Source organism: Somniosus microcephalus, chromosome 1 (genome assembly GCF_052327205.1).
Source record: "Somniosus microcephalus isolate GS21.2 chromosome 1, FLI_Smic_1.0, whole genome shotgun sequence".
In the NCBI taxonomy this organism is placed as follows: domain Eukaryota; kingdom Metazoa; phylum Chordata; class Chondrichthyes; order Squaliformes; family Somniosidae; genus Somniosus; species Somniosus microcephalus.
Window position 1 is genome coordinate 22,955,287 of NC_140987.1, and position 13,886 is coordinate 22,969,172.

The 13,886-nt window shown below is 48.8% G+C and overlaps 1 long non-coding RNA gene across 1 annotated transcript; it reads left to right on the forward strand.

Annotated features, from left to right (window-relative positions):
• The first annotated feature begins 286 nt into the window (after positions 1 to 286).
• On the forward strand, positions 287 to 7,130 carry LOC147123988 (uncharacterized). Its single transcript, XR_015074974.1, has 2 exons — positions 287 to 1,395; positions 2,704 to 7,130. It is a non-coding gene; the product is annotated as an uncharacterized LOC147123988 (long non-coding RNA).
• Positions 7,131 to 13,886: the final 6,756 nt, after the last annotated feature.

Genomic DNA, 13,886 nt, shown 5'->3' on the forward strand with positions numbered 1-13,886 from the left:
ATCATATAGGAAAATGCATGAGCTTCTGAAACATAGAAACATAGAAGATAGGAGCAGGAGTAGGCCATTCGGCCCCTCGAGCCTGATCCGCCATTCAATGAGATCATGGCTGATCATCCAAATTCAGTACCCTGTCCCTGCCTTCTCCCCATATCCCTTGATCCCTTTAGCCTTAAGAAATATATCTAACTCCTTCTTGAATATATTTAATGAATTGGTCTCTACTGCCTTCTGTGGTAGAGAATGCCACAGGTTCACCACTCTCTGGGTGAAGAAATTCCTCCTCATCTCAGTCCTAAATGGTAGTCAATGAGTGTCAGCATGGATTTGTGAAGGGCCGGTCATGTCTGACTGATCTAATAACGTTTCAGAGGAGGTCAGTAACATGGACAAGGGAGTGTCTCTGGATCTTGTATGTGTGGACTTCCAGAGGGTTAAATTATGAGGACAGGTTGCACAGACTGGGCTTGTATTCCCTCAAGTATAGAATATTAAACGGTGATATAATTGAGGTGTTAAAGATGTTCAAAGAGTTGGTAGGGTAGATCGATAAAAACTATTTCCTCTGGCGGGGAAACCGAGAACAAAGGGGCATGAGCTTAAAATTAGAGTTAGCCTGGTCAGGGATGTGATGTCAGGAAGCACTTCTTCTCCCAAAGGCTAGCGGAATTGAGGCTGGGGGTCAATTGAAAACTTTAGAAATGAGATTGATAGATTTTTGTTAGGCAAGAGTTTTAAGGGATGTGGAACCAAGCCGGGGAAATGGAGTTAACATACAGGTCAGCCATGCTTGAATTGAATGGCAGAACAGACTCGAGGGGCTGAAAGGCCTCCTCCTGTTCTTAAGTTGATCAAGAGATATCAATCAAAGACAGGTAAATGGATTTGAGGTGCAGAGCAGCCATGGTCTAATTGAATGCTGGAGCAGCCTCGAGGGGCTGAATGGCCGACTCCTGTTGCTTTAAATGTATGCAATTGCTTAACATAATTGGTAGAAGGCAAACAATCCCATCACTGCCCATCGCCCACGCACCCTGTGCTCTGGGTCATAACCACATGGAAACCTGTTATTGCTTTCTAGCGAAACAAGTATAGTTTCAAGGTGAGGCCACTTTGATTGGACGGGTCAAACCGTGGCATCACAGAGTAAGCCCCACCCTCACACTGAGATGAGACATCACAATAGCTTTGTAAAGTAGATAAATATGAGCCAGGAGGAGATATAAACAGTTTGTGAATGCAAGGGAGCTGCACTGAGTCTGACGAACTGGCTGGTCTGTCTAAGACTGAATGCGGTCGGCTCGAACGCCTGAACAGCTTTGCTCTGTGAAGACAACACGAACAATTGAAACATCATCAACCAGCGGCTTGGACAGAATTCGTGAACTTTGAAAGGTTTGTCTTTCTGGGATGGCAGGAATGGACGTATGAGGAGAGATTGGGTCGATTGGGCTTATATTCGCTGGAGTTTAGAAGAATGAGGGGATCTCATTGAAACTTATAAAATTCTAACAGGACTAGACAGACTAGATGCAGGAAGGATGTTCCTGATGGTTGGGGAGTCCAGAACCAGGGGTCACCGTCTAAGGATAAGGGGCAAGCCATTTAGGACAGAGATGAGGAGGAATTTCTTCACCCAGAGAGTGGTGAACCTGTGGAATTCTCTACCACAGAAGGCAGTTGAGGCCAATTCATTAAATATATTCAAGGAGTTGGATATATTTCTTGAGGCTAAAGGGATCAAGGGATATGGGGAGAAAGCAGGGACAGGGTACTGAATTTGGATGATCAGCCATGATCTCATTAAATGGCGGAGCAGGCTCGAGGGGCCGAATGGCCTACTCCTGCTCCTATCTTCTATGTTTCTATGTCTTTACCTGTTTATCTTGTATTATTAGTGAAAGTCATAATGAGCAATATGAACAGTTTATCAGATACAGTAATATTGATGCACAGTCAGGTGGAATAGTTCAGTTTGTTATTGGTAGTTCTTCCATAGCGTTGCTCATAGGTAGTCTGGGTCCCGGAGCCTGGTTACTGATGGTTACTGAGCCCCACTCCTCACTGACCGGCTCCTCCCAGTCCTGGAGTTTAATGCTCACTCCCTGATCTGTAAATGTAGACAACTATTTACTGACTGTGACTAACTGTGTTTGGAGCTGTACTTCCAGCTTGTATCATTCCCCGTGAAAGTCAGAGTCAGTTACAGCAAAATCCGTGCAGATATAAAGTCTCAAATCCTGGAAACTGAAAGCAGGTCAGTACATGCTGGTTGTTCTGATCAACTTGTCCTGGACACGGGGATAGTCTGTGGGACAGCTCAGCCCGACCATTTAAAAAGTCAAGAGCGTCCCTCTTGAAACCAGTGATTGGTATTGAATGAACGGGTCTAAATAAGAGGAGAGGCTGACAGGGAGAGAGAACAACTGAATAATCAGTTTCTCAAAGTGTTCACCAGTACTGAGAGCTCAGGGTTAAGACTCGAAGAATGTACTCCTGGGCAATAATGCCACTGGAGCTGCCTTGACCGAGCTTGGTACCTGCCCACACAGCTCGACGCTGGCCCAGGTGTTGACTTTTTAAAGGGAATTTGACAAATCCTTTTACAGGTTATATGGTTTACTATACGAGGGGAGCGATAAAATGCCGGTCGTTGTCCTTGTTGCAATCCAGTGATTTTTGTCATTTCTTCTTCTGCCACAGGTACAGGTTGGTGTCAGGACGAGTGAGAGGAAATGGACGGTTTCATCAAACTACCAACAGACTAAAGTTGTCAGTAACAAAACCACAAAGACAACTGGATCACACATCCTGACCAAAATCACATCAATGCCAGCAGAGATACCACAAAGGAGGAAACAGCAACATTGAAATACCCCTCAACCCATCTTTCCTTTTCCCATCCATTTCTTTAGTGTCAACTGTACATCTTCTAATTTCTTTCTTTGACGGCCAATAACATCCATTTAAACTCGCAGCCAATGATTGGAGATGGTGTTAAACCAACTCTTTCCCTTCTGGCACGTTTCTTTCCCATTTAAAATTTTTTCCCACGGCCCCTCTCCCTCATCCCTAGTTCTCCCCTGGGCTGGACCTTCATGTCCAGCCCTCAGGTGCCCGCATCGGCATCAAGCACCAACCCTGCTCCAACTCCAGGCTCAGTTCGGCATTGCTCGGGGTTAACTGCACTGGCACTGGATAGGGCCCAGTCCATACAGTCATCTCCGACCGATGTCGACCGGTGGTCCAAGTGTTGGGACTGAACAGGAAAGTCTCAAGGGTGGACGCTCCGGTTGTTGCCTCGATGGTGTGGAATGGGATGAGCTGGTTAAAGCCAATCCATCCCAGTCAACTACATCGGGTGAAACCCCGGTACCACTTGTACTGAGGCCTCCCAGGATAGAGGAAGAGTCCTCCTCTGGCACCAGCTGGTTCGGAGGTGTCCGTGCCTACTGGTGCCAGAATCAGGCTGGTTCCCCCAAGCGCCACCAGCTACTGTTGGTGTGTCCTTCCCCAGAGGCATCCGTCCCCTCTGGTGACACCAACGCAGCCCCGGGACATTAGTCTCCAGTTGGCGCCAGCTCATTTGGGGGCACCACCCTCAGTGGACTCGACCCTACACAGGGTCACCTATGCTGCGGGTGATGTCCACTTTGGTGAGTGCAGCTGCAGATCTCTATTTATAGATCTGTGGCTCCCACCCACCACTGTGGACCCACCTTCAGCCGCTCCCTACGACACTCGAGAGGCACTCCCAGGGAGGGTGCGTGCGCTCCAGAAACCAAACTGGGAGCCTGAGTTGACCACGGATTCCGTGCGTTGAGGTTTTTCCATGTATTCAAAACAAGGGTGACTTCGAGTCTGAAACTGTGAGTTCCGGAAGTCCCATCACTTGTGGGGGTTGAGTCTTTACCTGGGGTCTTGCAAAGGCCTCAGGCATCGACCTTTGTTGGATTCCCCCTCCCAATTTCCAAGGCAGTTTGGGCGGACTTGATAGGCGCGCCACAGTTATGGCCAAGGTAGACAGCCCCGCCACTCTGCCTCACAACTTAAGGTTCGCTGGTACATCTGGTGAACTTCAGTCGTGAAAGCCTCAGAAGGAAGGGAACTGCCCAGGAAACTAGTCCTGTTCCACCCACCAGAATCCAATTGGTGGGACATGTGGGTCTGGCAGACCTTCCTGCAGGGTTTGGCGCATATCCTGAATTCCCTGCCATCAAATCCACTGGGGCTGGCTTCACTGACCAGTATGTGAGTTGAGGGAGCAATCCCTGCCAGAGAGGACCACCTTCAGAGGGCATCTGCTGCAGCAGCAGACTGTGTGGGTGCTCTCAATGTAGGAGCAGAATCTATCGTCCAGTGGATCTTGCATCGCCACTTAGTTTGTCCTCACACCTTGGGGATCCTTCAGGTTCTGCAGATGCCCGTTGGTGCTGAGGGCTTCTTTGGCGAGCAAGTGGAGGATCTGCTGTAGCAGAACGTTCAGGCATTCCCGAATTGACACACAAGGGTGGGGGGGCACTGCTCACTTTGTAGCTTAGCCCACCCCATCTATAGGCCCCTTCCACTCGCCAACACCAGTCCACTCACCATCACCAATCCATTCACCACCACCATCCACTCACCACCACCAATCCATTCACCCCCACCAGCCTATTCAAGGCCTTATCCGGAGCACAATGTCCTTTGTATCTTGCTAGCCCGTCATTCCAGATTAGGACCTGGAATGCAGGTAGCTCACAAGTAACATTCGAGACCCTGTCCAGCTCCACCTCCCCCAGCAGTGATCATGCCTGGATAGCCCACCTCAGAGTTGTGTGGGTGGGCTATTTCCAGTACTTCCCTGTGGAAGTGGATCACTCTGGATGTTTGGTTTGTCCATCAGAAGAATCATCTACGAGTGGGCATACTGGCAGGTCTTCTACCATCCACATTGAGAGCGAGTGATCGTCATCCAGAAGGCTCAACTGTTGGGGGTATTTCTCCAGTTGAGCCTTCTGGATGACCATCACTCTGCCAGTAATGTATCCACAGGTCTCCTTTGTCGCAGCATCTGAACTAGAGCTGGTGGTCCTGGGAGCACAGTGTTCTCCATACATTGGTGCTACAGCCATCAGGCTCTTCAGCTAATGCTTTGACATATGGGTGGGAGCCACATTCAGGATGAATGGTCTTCTCAGCCAGTGATTTCACTTGGCATTTCAACAGGCTCGGGGTGTGAACGGTATAATAGGACATCTCCACTTTCAGACTCGGTGCAGGGTAAGTCAGTGTGTCTGCAGACAGACAATATGACAAGGGTCCGGTAAGTCAACAAACAGGGTGGGACCCTCCTTCCTGGGTCCCTCTGTCAAGATGACGCGTTGCTTCCCATTGGTGCTTGAACAACGGGGTGACACTCTTGGTGCCACATTTGGCCCGGGGAGGACAACACAACAGTCGGCACACTCAGCTGCTCTGTAGTCCACCCTAACTAGTGGATGATCCACACTGAGGTAGTCCAGAACATCTTCAGGACTTGGGGGGTTTACCAGGTCGATCGACTTGCTCGCATCACCGGATAATCACCAATCTGCTGGAGGACCTCAGGCAGTCAGGGCGGAGGCCCGACAGTCTTTCGTGCTTTTGTTTCTGGATTCTGTTGCTCAGGGTTGCCTGATCTCCAGGATGCTCCAGGAAATTGCAGCAGGTGGTGGTTCTGGTTAACCCTTTAGTTACCTCACAAACCGTGATTCAGGGACACCCGGGTATTGAATACACACTTTGATTTCAGGAGCCCACGGGAGAAATCCAAGTCATTTTTAGAGTATAGAGGACCCTACCTTTTTTAGGGAATTTTTCATTCTGACATCCTCCACACACTGCTGGACACTGTCCAACTGGTACTCAGGGTGAGGAGGGCGGACCGTACCTGCAAGCGAACAGACTCTCCGGCTCCCAGGACAAATAGATCAAAGTGGGTGTTATTCACGGGCGCCAGCGCCAGATCCAAACAGTAAGCTGAACCGTCAGGATCTGGATTTGGATCTTGCCAGCTTCTGATTGATGGCCTGGCAGTTGAGATGGAATGCCCGTCAGATTAGGGTATACCAGCAGTGCGGCACTCCTGGGTAATGCTCACTTTATTGTGTCTGTCTTGGTCATTTAAGCCTCTGTTCCCATACAAGTACCTCCACCTTCCTCGTCCTCAGTACTACTTGGTTAGTCGCCAGCAGTGTGTGCAGAATGCCTGAATGAAGATCACAGCTCCCTTGTCAGCTGTTCCCATGTCAGCTGCTCCCTTGTAAGCTCCTCTTCATTCTTCATGTGACGCGGCATTTGCCACCCACCTGGTTGTCTCTTGGGTCTAGTGGGGAGTGTTGGTATGTCTTTTCCTCGTTCTGGGTTGTCTTTGGGTGTCAACAAACTGGGTTCTGGGGTGTGCTAAAAGTTAACACTGCATGGGAGTCGGGGAGGGAGGGGAAAAACAAGTGGGTTTGTCCTTCAAAGTTAGGACGTCTTAACAATATGTCTTAACAGGGAAGGTCACGCCTTAAGAGATTTTCCCCAGGCAAATTGTGCCGATGCATCCCGGTAATTTGATCCACGTTCCACCCCCAATGTTTAGGAACGGATGTTCCAGCAAATTAAACGGTGTCACAGTTAACACTTTAAAGAAAAGATTGGGGACAGTTTTCGTTCAACCTGGAACGACAGAAGTGGGAACTCTAGACAACCTGCCAACCAGTTTCTCGTCATCGCCGAATATTGGGTTTGTGACTGCTGCTACAGAACTAGACTGGAGATTGTTGAAGACCAGGCTCCCGGGGATTGTGTTCAATTGATGTTAGCAGAGTTGAAGTGAGAAAGTAATTGTCTTAGAATATTTGGGCCATAATGATCTCCTGGAGTAGTTTCGATCGCCTAAGGGGGTCGGAGAGGAATTTCCCAGATTTTTTTCCCAAATTGGCCTGGGTTTTTATGTCTGGTTTTTCGCCTCTCCCAGGAGATCACATGGTGGGGGGCTCCATATATTGCGATGGACAAGGCTGGATGGACCAGAGAGTCTTTTCGTGTACAAGTCATCTTTCAATAACTGAAATGTGAGAAGTTTAACATCTGAAAATAAACGTGGATTGAAAATGAACAAACTTACTGTGTGTCTCCTGATTTGTGCATGGATCATTGAAGGGAACAGAAAGGGGAAGAGATGAGTTCTGATTGTCCCTGGGCTCAGTTACTGACTGGGTGAACTCTTTGAGCCACACACTAGGCTGGACCCAGATTGATTCCCCAGTCTGCACATACAAACATACAAAAAGACATACAAAAGCAGATGAAGACTATCAGGCCCATTAAGCTCACCCCATCCAGTAGACAGTAGGGCCGCACATGCTGCCGTCCCACCTACCAGTTACGCTATCTCTGGAAACAGACAAAGAAACATGGCCAATTCAGGAAAAACCTCTGGCCATTTGCTCTCCAACTCCCAACACATGACAATGTAAACTAACCACTAACTCGCTGTAACTGGTAATGTCCTCTCAGAGACTGGCCAAGATCATACAGCACAGAAGGCCATTCAGCCCATCGTGCCTCTGCCAGCTCTTTGAATGCACTATCCAATTAGCCCCAGTCTCCCGCTCTTTCCCCGTAGCCCAGCAAATTTTTCCTTTTCAAGCATTTACCTAATTCCCTTCTGAAAGTTACAGTGGATGGAATTATAAGTTGGTGGAATTCTGTCATGTGATCCCCAAAGTTCCAGTAACTAAATTGCCAAATCCCCCAGTCAGTAAAACCTGGATTGGGCTTATTCAGTCACTAAAACACCAGTGGCACTTTCAAAGTCCCAGGCCACGTCAAGGAACTCCTCCAAACACAATTAACCAACAAAGTAGTGAATTGGTACAAAAACAAATACTAGTGGGGAGGGGCTGGGAGTGAAGAATTGAGCGGGGGAAACAAGGCAACACTTGGCATGTACTGAGAGGCAGAGTCGTGTGTTGGGTTTCCAACTCTGCAGGATGTCCCGGAGTCTCCAGGAATTTAATCTCCTGGATTTTTTTTTAATCGTTCATGGGATGTGGGCTTCGCTGGCAAGGCCAGCGTTTATTGCCCATCCCTAATTGCCCTTGCGAAGGTAGTGGTGAGCTGCCTTCTTTAACCGCTGCAGTCCGTGAGGAGAAGGTGCTCCCACAGGGAGCACATATAGGCCAGCAGGGTCTGGAGTCACATATAGGCCAGCAGATTTCCTTCCCTAAAGGACATTAGTGAACAAGGTGGGATTTTAGCGCAATCCAATGGTCATCATTACTGATGGTAGCTTTTTATTCCAGATTTATTTACGTGACTGAATTTAAATTCCCCAGCTGCCATGTGGTGGGATTTAAACTCATGTCTCTCAGATTGTTTAATCTAAGTCTGTCTCTGGATTGCTAGTCTGGTAACATAACCACTATGCTATCATTCCCAATTGCAGCTTTGAGCAAACCTGGGATAAAAGTCACCAGGGCATTAAAGAAAATGATTTTTTATTTCCATTTTCTTTGACCACTTTCATTCATTTATAAAAATATTGGAGACGGGGGAAAAAGGCGGTTGGATCCAGCAGGTCACGTGATGAAAGCTCCGGGAATACGTCCAATCAGAGATGGTGACTCGTGTTGTGTGACTCACGCCATTTATATACCACGACAAAATAAAATAATAGCACGCGTTGATAATTGTGGGTGGCACCAAGACACACACGTGCAGAATGTGAAACCTGTTGAATAATCACTGACTACTGAGGCACAAGTGGGTCTAAATAACACTTTAACAAACAGAATGGCTGCACATTAATGGCACAGTAATTAACTTGGGTTATAATAGGCTTTATTTTGGAAGTACTTAACTCCCAAACTCTCATTACCACACGGCTTGCCAAGAAACGACTGGATCGCCTTTCAATCACAGGTCTTAGAACTCACAACCAATCAGCATAGTGTTAACCCTTCGCTCCCTGGAAGTTTAAAGAACTTTCATTTTCAATTGACTTTGAGAATGACTATTTTGGGAACTGCCTCCCCGGTTTAGCGCCAGGAATCTCCCCAGATAACCTGGGTTTATAACACACTGTTCACATGGTTAGTGCCCCGAGGCACTTTAGAGAGTAGAATGAGATGCCAAATAGTAATACTAAGAAAGAAGCAATGGACACAAGTAACACTGCCCCTTCACTGGACAGCTGCTGACGATAACTTTCAATCCGCCCTCGCAACAGATGTCAAGCCAGCTCCTTCTTCAAGGTGAGAAATGACCCTGGATGATAATCCTGAGATTTATTCTCCTTTTTGTTTCTTATCCGGCTCCCGACATTAATTTACTTGGTTTTATTACCCCATTGTCTTCTATTTGCAAACGTGAGCTATTGGAGCTTGATAGACAAACATGCTCACACGTGTCGCCTAGAAACACAAACAAATTGATTTTTTTTAGCTGAGGTCTAACTAATGATTTATAAATGTTTACCATAGGGTCCTTACTCTCTGCCTCTATTTATAAAACCAAGGATCCCGTGTGCTTTTTTAAAACTTCATCAACTTGTCCTACCAGCTTCAAAGATTTGTGTATATGAACCCCAGGGGGCAAAAATTGGGTCGCGCCCCCTTTGGGGCGCTAACTTCACCGGGGCGCCCTGAAAAAATTAGTGCACCTGCGCCCGAAATTCACTGGTAGCACCCTAAGAGGGAGGTGGGGTTTTACTGGAAGCGCCCCGCCTCCCTCTTGGGGCGCTGCGAGTGAATATCACGGCGCTACGTGTCGCGGTTTCACACGCTGCAGCATGTCGCGCCGCGGTACTGCAGGCCTTCCTCCCCTTATTAAAGGGGAGGGGCCTAGCGCAGCGTGACCTGCGGCCCAGCTGGGCCACCAGGGATCGGAGTGCCACTCAAGAGGAGTGCCAGGCTCACGGACCGCTGCCGGCACCCCGCGGGGGGGCTGTACAGAAGGCCGGGGACAGCAATGGGGGCAGGTGCTGGCAAGTGGCCAACAACAAAAATGGCCACCTGGCACCTTCTCTTTAATTTGCGCTGCCCCGGCCGCAGGTAGGCCCCCCTGACCCTGTCGGACATAGCGTCCGGCGTTAAGTCAGGGGGCGCTACCGAAGATCGCGGCCGGGGTGCGAGCGGGGTGCTGTGTGCGGCGATGACATCATCGCCGGAGGCGCAGCGCCACGGGGCGCTACCGGTTGGTGCCGCCGCTAACTTCCTGCTGAATTTCACAGGAGGCATTGGCGGTGCCGCGCCCAGGCGCTAGTTGCTTTGTGCCCTGCTAGCGCTAACGGGAGGCACAAATCAACCTAATTTTATCCCCAGGTGTCTCTGTTCCTGCACCACCTTTAAAATTGTACCTTTGGTTTATATTGCCTCTTTTTTTCCTTCCAAAATGAATCACCTCACACTTCTTTGCGTTAACTTTGAACTGTCGAGTGTCCGCCCATTTCATAAGTTGTCCTGAAGTCTGTTACTCTCTTCACTGTTTAATACATTGTCAAGCTTTGTGATATCCGCAAACTTTGAAATTATGTCCCCTATACCTAAGCCCAAGTCAGTAATATATATCAAAATAAGCAGTGGTTCTAATACCGACCCGTGTGGAATGCCATTGTGTTCTTCCCTCCAGTATGGAAAACAACCTTTTACTTCTACTCTCTGCTTTCTGTCCATTAGCCAATTTTGTACCCACACTGTCACTGTCCCTTTAATCCCATGGGCTTTAATTTTGCTAATGGGTCCATTATGTGTTTGTTTTATTCATTCATGGGATGTGGGCGTTGCTGGCAAGGCCGGCATTTATTGCCCATTCTTGTTTCCCTTGAGAAGGTGGTGGTGAGCCGCCTTCTTGAACCGCTGCAGTCCGTGTGGTGAAGGTACTCCCACAGTGCAGTTAGGGAGGGAGTTCCAGGATTTTGACCCAGCGACGATGAAGGAAAAGCAAAATATTTCCAAGTCAGGATGGTGTGTGACTTGGAGGGGAACTTGGAGGTGGTGGTGTTCCCATGCGCCCGCCGCCCTTGTCGCTCTAGGTGGTAGAGGTCGCGGGTTTGGGAGGTGCTGTCGAAGAAGCCTGTGGTACTTTATCAAACACCTTCTGAAGTCCGTATACTCAACATCATCCGCACTACCCTCATCAACCCTTTCCATTACTTCATCAAAGAACTCAATCAAGTTAGTCAGACATGATTTGCCTTTAACAAATCCGTGTTGGCTGTCATTTATTAACCCATATTATTCCAAGTGCCAATTAATTTTGTCCCAGATTATTGTCTCTACGAGTTTCCCCACCACCAACGTTAGGCTGACTGGCCTGTAGTTGTCGGGTTTATCCATCTCCCCTTTTTCAAACAGGAGTATAACATTTGCAATCTTCCAGGCCTCTGGCACCACCCCCATATAAAAGGAGGATTGGAAGATTGTGGCCAGAGCCTCAGCTATTTCCACCCATACTTCCCTCAGCAACCTAGGTTGAATCCTATCCAGACCGGGTGACTTTTCTACCTTGAGCACTGGCAACTATTTTAGTACATCCTCTTTATCTATTTTTACCCTCTCTAATGCCTCTACCACCTCCTCCTTTACTGCTACATTAGCAGCATCCTCTTCTCTACTGAAGGCAGATGCAAACACAGAAACACAGAAGATAGGAGCTGGAGTAGGCCATTCGGCCCTTCGAGCCTGCTCCGCCATTCAATGTGATCATGGCTGATCATCCAAATTCAGTACCCTGTCCCTGCCTTTTCCCCATATCCCTTGATCCCTTTTGCCTCAAGAAATATATCCAACTCTTTCTTGAATATATTTAATGAACTAGCCTCCACCGCCCTCTGTGGCAGAGAATTCCACAGGTTCACCACTCTCTGGGTGAAGAAATTCCTCCTCATTTCAGTCCTAAATGGCTTACCCCTTATCCTTAGACTATGACCCCTGGTTCTGGACTCCCCGGCCATCAGAAACATCCTTCCTGCATCTAGTCTGTCCAGACCTGACAGAATTTTATAGGTTTCGATGAGATCCCCTCTCAATCTTCTAAACTCCAGTGAGTATAAGCCCAATCGACACAATCTCTCCTCATACGTCATTCCTGCCATCCCAGGGATCAGCCTGGTGAATCTTCGCTGCACTCCCTCCATGGCAAGAACGTCCTTCCTCAGGTAAGGTGACCAAAACTGCACACAATACTCAAGGTGCGGTCTCACCAAGGCCCTGTACAACTGTAGCAAGACATCCTTGTTCCTGTACTCGAACCCTCTTGCTACGAAGGCCAACATACCATTTGCCTTCTTAACTGCCTGCTGCACCTGCATGCTTATCTTCAGCGACTGGTGCACAAGGACACCCAGGTCTCTTTGCACTTCCCCTTCTCCCAATCTATTGCCATTCAAATAATAATCTGCCTTCCTGTTTTTGCCACCAAAGTGGATAACCTCACATTTATCCACATTATAGTGCATTTGCCATGTTTCTGCCCAATCACCCAACCTGTCCAAATCGTACTGGAGAAGTGCTCATTTAGTACCTCAGCCATGCCCTCTGTCTCCACAAGATCTCCTTTTGGGCTCTTAATCAGCCCCGCCCTTCCTTGGATATACTTTTTCTCTTTATATGTTTATAAAAGACTTTAGTCTTCTCTTTTATATTACCCACTAATCTTTTCGCATTACCCCTTTTATTTCCTTTTTTAGATCTCCTCTGCACTCTCTGTATTCTGATTGGTTCTCTACTGTCTTATCAACCTGACATTTATCATAAGCCTCCTTTTTCTGTTTCATTTTAATCTCTATGGGCGTGGAATTTGGTACCGCCCCGCCCAGGAAGTGGAGTGCAATGTCGGGCGCTGAACTTCCTGGTGGGGCGGTAACCGAGGCGATGTCGGGACGCGATCGGCTGATCTCCACGGAGGGGAGGGCCGCTGTGCACTCTGCAGGGCCTCCAATGGCCCAACTAGGCCACCAGGTCAGCGTGGTGCCGCGGCCGCAGTCCAGCACCGAGACGTGGCGCCAGGCTGTGCGATGGCGGACTGGACCGCACCATGGCACACCACAGAGGGCCGACCTGGAAGTCGGCCAAAAAAAAGAAAATGGTGGCGCGGGTCGCGGCCGCACCTCCCCTTTAACTACCGCCCCGCGAGCGGAGGGTGGCCATGCTCGCGACCCGTGAGGCTGGCGCTGACACTGCCCGTGGCAGCCTCACGGAGCGCAGCCGAATTTCTGCCGCAGGATGGTAAGGGGACGTCATTGCCCGGGGCGCTACTGGCGGGGGCGCGGCGCTATTGGGTAGCGCCTCAGCAACGCCCCGTTGAATTTCGCGGGAGGCGCTTTTTCCACCTCCCCCCGGGTGATTAGCCCTTTGCGCCCTGTTAGCACCCCCCAGAGGCGCTAATGGCAGTCACATTGGAGCCGAATTTCGCCCCCTATATCTTTAGTCATCCAGGGGGCTCTAGCTTTGGATGCCCTTCCTTTCCCCCTCATGGGAATGTGTCTCGTCTGTACTCGAACCATCTCCTCTTTGAAGGCCTCCCATTGCTCATTTACTGTTTTACCTGCCAATCATTGTTTCCAATCCAATCTAACTGGGCCAGATCCCTTTTCAACTCACTGAAATTAGCCCTCCTCCAGTTGAGTATTTTCACATTTGATTGTTCTTTGTCCTTTTCCATAACTACTCTAAACCAAATGATACTGTGATCACTGTTCCCCAAATGCTCTCCCACTGAAACATGCTCCACCTGCTCCACTTCATTCCCCAGAACTAGACCCAGCACTGCTTCTTTCCTCATTGCAGCTCGAAACACACTGATCAAGGAAGTTCTCTTGTACACATTTCAGGAATTCCTCCCTCTCTTTGTCCTTCACACAATTTTTGCCCCAG